The sequence below is a fragment of the Leptosomus discolor genome, chromosome 15, assembly GCF_034619465.1.
Source record: "Leptosomus discolor isolate bLepDis1 chromosome 15, bLepDis1.hap2, whole genome shotgun sequence".
NCBI classification, from domain to species: Eukaryota; Metazoa; Chordata; class Aves; order Leptosomiformes; family Leptosomidae; genus Leptosomus; species Leptosomus discolor.
In genome coordinates, this window is record NC_141405.1 from 18,757,413 (window position 1) to 18,764,364 (window position 6,952).

Consider the following 6,952-nt stretch of genomic DNA (forward strand, 5'->3'; position numbering starts at 1 on the left):
ATGTGTCCAGCCTGTTATAACAAGAGGACCCTCCTGTACTCTGCCTGCCCTGCTGCTCCTCACCTGGTGGAAATTCTATGTTATGTGATTTGATGCACTTTGCTGCCCCAGTGAGCTCCACAGTTCTCTGACTGCCTGCATGTCGCACTGTTCTTCAAGGACTGAAAGTTACCAAAGCCTGCTGCTGCTGAGGATGTTTCCAGATGACATACTTGAGAAGTGGTATTCTGGAATTGGGTTATGGAGGGATATGCTTTGACAAGTTGCATGGAATTACCTGTCTCCAACAATGCAGTGAGATCAAAGGTTCATGCCCGGTGGTCCACTCAAGAAAAGCTGTTTTTCAGGACTCCAGGAAAATTTCTGTTTCTTAGCACAAGATGTAAAGCGACACACACCTTCTCTGCTTAGCTTTGAGCAGTTGTCTTCTTTGGATGGATAGAGGAAACCTCTACATTAAAGCCACAGAAATGCTGTTGCGAAGGAACATCTGGAGGTCTTTAGTTCAGTCTCCCACTTCAAGCAGATCTATCGCTGATGTTGGTCAGATCAGTCATGGCTTTGACTAGCCAAGATTTTCAGACAAAGGCTCCACAACCTCTCTGGGTAGACTGTGCCATTTCTACATTACCCAATAGTCAAGGATTCTCCTAATGTCTAATTGTGGAATTTCAAGCAACAATTTGTGGTCATTGCCCCTTGTTACGTTGTCTGCTACTCATGAAAAAGCTTGGCACATTGTCTTTGTGACTGCCCTTATGTACCTTAGCCCCTTTTTCCTGAGAATACACGTGCCCTCGGACTCTCTTCATAGCACAAGTTTTCTAGACCCTTGCCCATCTTGCTAGCCTTCTGCTGGACCCACCCCAATAGTTCACATCCCTTTTGAACTGGGTAGCCTAAAACTGGAGAAACCATTTCAGATGAGGTCTCACCAGTGTCAAGCAAAAGGGACAATAGTTTCCTACAATCAGCTCACCACACTTCTAACACCACATGGTGCTTGATTTGTCCTGTTTACTTTGAGAGCACTCATATTCATATCCACCGTAACCCCAAAGTCCTTCTTCTTGGAGGGCAGTCTGTTCTAGTTAGAGGAGCAGAGGGCCTGAGAATAGTTCCCAGCGTGAAAGACTGGGGATCACCAAACTACAGCAAAAGATTCCTTTTCCTACTGCAAAGCCTGCTGCCATACAGCTACATTCTCATGTTGCCAGTTGATGAGCTTGACGACCCTGAACATGCATGAGAGGGAGGTTCCCGCTAGCCAGCACACAGCAGTCTGTAGGCACCTTCACTTCCCCTCTCCAGTCTGGCTGTCCTGCCTAGCTAAAAAATGCCTTCTCACTCCTTGTCTCTCAGCTAACCACAGGGATCAGGAGAAGAAAATACACATCTGAAGGGCTGGCAGAAAGGGAGGCAGCTGCCTGATCTCTGTCTCAAGAAGGATCTATTTTCAGCACAAATGAACCCTTTCTCCTCCATGGGGAATAAGCGCCTTGCCACACTGCGCTGCTGTGCGGGACAGTCTGTATCCAGAGATGGCTTTCAGTCCCTCTCTTCTCTTAACTGTGCTGCAGTTTGCTTCAGGTCCCAGTGGAGTCCAGCCCTGCAGAGATGGAAATAGGATTGACAGAAAATTAATGGCTGGCAGGAAATGTTGCATTCTTCTTTCTGCATTGAGGCACTTGCACTTCTTTCAACAGATCCGTTCCTGGACATTTTTCTCCTTGGCTGCACCTGGATACAGGAAACAGGGCAGAGTTTTCCCTGATGTAATTTACGGGGATCTACCAAGTTAAACTACAGTGACATGTAGGTCATCTACTTCAGATTAGAGACTGCTTCTTTGTAAGAAGCCACTACGCCAGTGTCATACAAGTGATACCTGGGTGGGATAGATGAACTTTATAAATTAAAACAAATCCAAAGCAGATGCTCAGTAGCTTAGAATCCTTTTCAGGGATGCTTATACCAACTGACCAAACACTTCACATTTCATTAGCTTTATGTCGTACACTAAAACACTGAATGTTGGGTTATTCTCCCAATCTTTTTTGCACTTTCTGCTGCCTCCTTTCCAGCCTCCACAAACTTAGTCCAATTGTCAGGTGTCTTTCCCCTGTAGACATTCACTGAGAGTTCGTATACTATCTATGTTCACAACACATGCTGTTGCAGCTGCCATTCGTTTAGCCATGATTTACTTCAAAAAGATATTTTAAAAACATCTACTGAAAACACTGCATGAGAAGTTCTTGGTTTTCATGTTTTATTTAGTTAATGCAAAAGGAGAAAAAAGGAAATGGATCCGAATTTAGAGTTTTCAAGTGAAAGTAGTCAATGTTTTAACATTTTATCTTTTTGTTCTGACTGTCTGAAAGAGTTTTTCTAATGCTGATTCTAGGAGTTGCTAGAATAGCCTTGATATTCAGTTTGAATAGTACTAGAGTGTTTGATGCTGAATTCGGTCAGGCTCCTTCAACCCTGCTGGTCTAAGCCACCAGGATTATTTTTGTATTACAGTGCAGCTGACAGAAAAGTAAGCAGACATACTTGGCGTCATCTATAAATGCCGCTTCATGGTGGAGGTAGTATTATTTAACGTAAAGTATGCAAGTTTTAGTTGAACTCAGTATGCAAATTGTTCTTAGCATGAGGGTCACATCTCCATATACAACATTCCAGAGAATTTTGTTATATTTCAGTAATACTTCAGAATCTTGAATGATTAATGCCAAATACCTTTCAAGGATTTCACTCCAAGATACCAAGCAAAGCCCACATACCCATAGTCACATTATGCGAACTTTGGGGTTTATACTGGCACTGAGGTACTAATACACAGCTATTAATGTAGACATAGTAGACAATGAGCACAGAAATACAAATTAGGGATCCATAGTGACAATAATTTCTTCTTCTCTGAATTTAAGCCACATACATATCCACACTGTGGATTTGCATATGCCCACAGAAACCTTTGGCCAAAGTAGGACCTCCTCCAACACTTGATGCAATGTTAGGTGGGACAGTATGTCCTGCATCCCCTCTACACCCTGGGCGATTGGGCAGCATTCATGGTCTTGTAGGCTGTGACTGTCTGCAGTTTTCTGAGTTCTTTTCCTGTATCATTCTTCTGTACGCGGGGTTGCTTTCCCTCCTAAGGAGATCGCAAACATAGCATACCCGGACTGTTAGAGCCCAGGGTCTGCAGTCGCAGACTAAGGAGAACAGATTGGCAGAAAGTTTCTTCCCTGTTGAGTCTGGGACAGGGAACCTGCTCCTTCCCATTTCAGTGGAATAGCTCTATAGCTGCCATTTCTCTGTGTCAAGGAATGTGGTGATTCTTTCTGGTGATAAGAAAGCTTCCAGATTCACACCTTCAAGATAATGATGCTAGTTCTTCACAAGCTCCTACCCTTCAACCTTTAAGATGCTTATTTCCACATGGTTGTTATGGCACCATATTGAAAATTGCTTCCATCAGAGTGGGCCAGGAACACTATTAGAACCGTATCCTGCTGCCTGATAGTCCTACCCATCCAAGGATCAAGCAGAGACTAGTTTCAGCGAACTGGATAGTTCAATATTGGAGACAGTGAGGGCAAAGTGCCTGAAGTAGATGGCAAATGGTTTGGTCTCTAAGTAGTATATGTATTCTTGCCTTAGTGGACATCATATTGAACCTACAGGCATCTCACCCTGTTTGTATGCAAAGCATGGAGTTTACTGGGCTAATGTAGAGGTTCCTGTGCACTTTAGTTGCTTTGCTTTAATGTCACAAAGGTTCTTTAGTTGGAAATCCACACATGATTTTGTTAACTCAATTAGCAATACTGATAAACACAGTGATAAGACTCGAAGTCTTTCTGATTCTGCAATTCCTAGGGCCCATTTAGCAAAAGTGTTTTCTATGTTAAGGATACTGGGTACTGGTTAGGCAAAACCCAGAGGTCAATACTGAGTCCAATAGTGCAGAGGAAGTGCAAAGCCCTGCAGCTGGAGAGGAACAGCCCCATGCACTGGTATATACTGGGCACTGACCAGCTGGAAAGCAGCTTTGCAAAAGAGGACCTGGGGGTGCTGGTAGACACCAAATTGAACATAAACCAGCAACGTGCCCACATCTTGAAGCATCTGTGACCGTGGTTAGTTCTGTGCCACAGCAGGTATACCTCTGAGGAGATTGTAGCCCAAGGATAAGTCCACACTGGAGAAGGTGCACTTCAAAGCAACTGTGGCTGTGAATAAGTCAATGCTGCTGCAGGTTCACCCCTACTGTGGCTCACAGATAAGGCTCCACTTGAGGCAGGTAGACCCCTAAGGGAATGCAGTCTGTGGATAAATCAAAGCCAGAACAGGGGGAAGGGGAGGCGTTCATTACAATGTTAAACCTGATGGTCTGGTCCAAAGAAACCAGGGGTGGAGATTATAATGGAAATACCTTTAATTTGTTGTAACCTGGGATTTGAATTCCGTATTATACCTTTATTTATATACATCTATACATCTTATCAATGTATATAAATACTAGAGGGGAGGGTGCAAAGAGGATGGAGCCAGTCTCTTTTCAATGGTGCCTCCAATGCTCTTTTACAGTGCAGATATTATAGCTTCCGTGGGAATGGGAGTCCAGAGCTCCCTCCCCAACCTGAGAGGAGAATATGCACAGCTCTCACACCCTGGGCTCAGCCATCCCTTACTCCTCTTGCATGGTCTTCCAAATCCTGGGCTTTGAACTGCCGAGACCTTTCTGTCCCCTTGTTGGCCAGGACTGATAGCCACTGGGCTGCTGGACACCCTGTAACACCCCAGCACCCCAGGGACTCAGCTGCCAGAGCCCCTCAGAGCAATGCCTGCTGGCCCCACGCTGGGGAGCTCAGTTGTGCTCTGGGTCCTGCTGGAGGGCGATGCCCCCACCAGCACCTCTCGGTGCCTTCTCCCCAGAGAGGCAGGACTTCAGATGCACCCCTGCACTCACCGTTTCCCACCAGCTTGCTCTGGGCTCCTCCTGGGCTGGGTGCTGGGTGTTTCCATCAGCCTCCCCCATTCCCTGAGGATGGAGGCCAGTGGTGAGCTCTGGATTTGGGCTCCAACAAAGAGGGTACTGCAGTGCTGCAACTCTTCTTGGAATAGGCTTTACAAGCACAGAACATTGCCTGATGCTGGATATTACATGAAATCCATGCAGCATTTTTCTCACTTTGCCGACGTCTTATCTACTGAGCTCTTTTAATAACCAAAATGCCGACGACCTCAGGAAGAATGTGTTTAAATCTTACAGGATTGAAAGCAGTTCACATGACAGTGTCCTCTTCCCAAAACTAGATCAATCTCTCTCCAGGACTACCAACAAGTCCCCCTTCCTCCCACTCTGTCAGCATTTTACAGGCATGCCTGCCACTTCCAGTGCTCTGATAAAAGTATTACTGTGGTTTTTTGAACTGTGAAAATGCAGAAGTGTGGAAGATACTTGTGATGAAATGGAAGTGCTGGACGGAGGATATATCAGGTGCAGAGCATGTGGGACTGCCTGCTGAGGTGATGTGTTTGTGCATATGCCCAATTATTTGTATAGGTATGGCTGACCAGATGATTTTTCTATCATTGGTAAATAGGAAAAAAAGCCTGTGGATTTCATTCCTAGATCAGAGTTATCTTTCCTAGGGTTATAGGCATAGGAACACATGGATAGACTAAGAAGTTGCCAGCAAAAGAAGGGAGCATCTCTTGCTCACTGGCACTGACATGCAAATGAAAAGCCTTAGCAGGTATAATCCCTCCCATATAACAAGGTGGTGCACAGAGTTACATTTCTTGGAGAATCTCCCACTTGTTTGGAATCTGAAGTGTGTACAGAGAAGCACACATGCCTCTGTGTGTGTTTGTGTGCGTGCACAAGCGCACTCTTCCTATTATCCCTGAAGCTGCCTCACATCTCTGTCAGAGGCACCAGCTTAAAAGCCCAGGTAGAACCCAGCCCCTCACTGCTGCAGGGTGTGGCTGACCATCCTGCTGTGCCTGTAACCACGGTGAACTGACACATCTGCACTTTTGCTTTCGGGATTTTACCATCACAACTGCCAAAAGCTTTTAATAATGCTAATTTGTCTTTTAACATCCTGGTTTATCTATTGTACAGCTGGGAACTGTCTGCAGCACAGACATACCAAGCAATCCACCCTGGGTCATACAGTGAGTCGGTGGGAAAGCCAGCAATAGAATCCATAAGTCCTGTATCCAAGTTCTCTAAGTGCCTTGACTAGTCCAGATTCCCTCCTTAACACCCTTGTCAGATTGTTTATAGGAGATGTATTCATATAGTCAGTAAGACATCAAAATTTTCTAATTATATCTAGTCATGTCAAATGACAATTATGCCCTTAGTTCAGTTTGCCAGACAATGCTTTACTGAAGAAGGTTTGCCAAAAATTTTTTGACCGAAGAAAGAGTAGGCATCTGTAGCATCTGCAGACTAGATCGTATAAAACGTCCCTGCAACAAGTCTGCCCCGTCTCCACAGAAAGCTTCAAGGTAAGTGTGTGGGGTCTGCAGGCTTGTGGGATGAGGATGGCCCTTAGGTGCAGCAGCATTCCTGCTGCCCCCAATGTCCAGGAGGGCACTCAATTTCTCAACTCAGGTTTTACATCTGCTTTCAAGGCATCTGCACATTTTCACTCCGGATTTCTGTGCAGCAGCAAGCAGGGAGTTGCCATTTCTGTTTTACAGCACTGACTGAGCAGCTGCCAGTCTGTAAGCCTGCAAGCCACCCATCTGGTGTCACGAGAGGTAAGAACCTGATTTATTAATTCTTAGAGGGCAGAGAAAGATCCTTTTGGGTGGGATTTCTGGAAGGGTCACTGTTTCCCCCTGTATTCAAATCTAGTGTAATTACAGCAGAAGGTGGTGGGGTGCCCAAGGCTTTCAGGTGGATGTGTTTAAAGTCTGT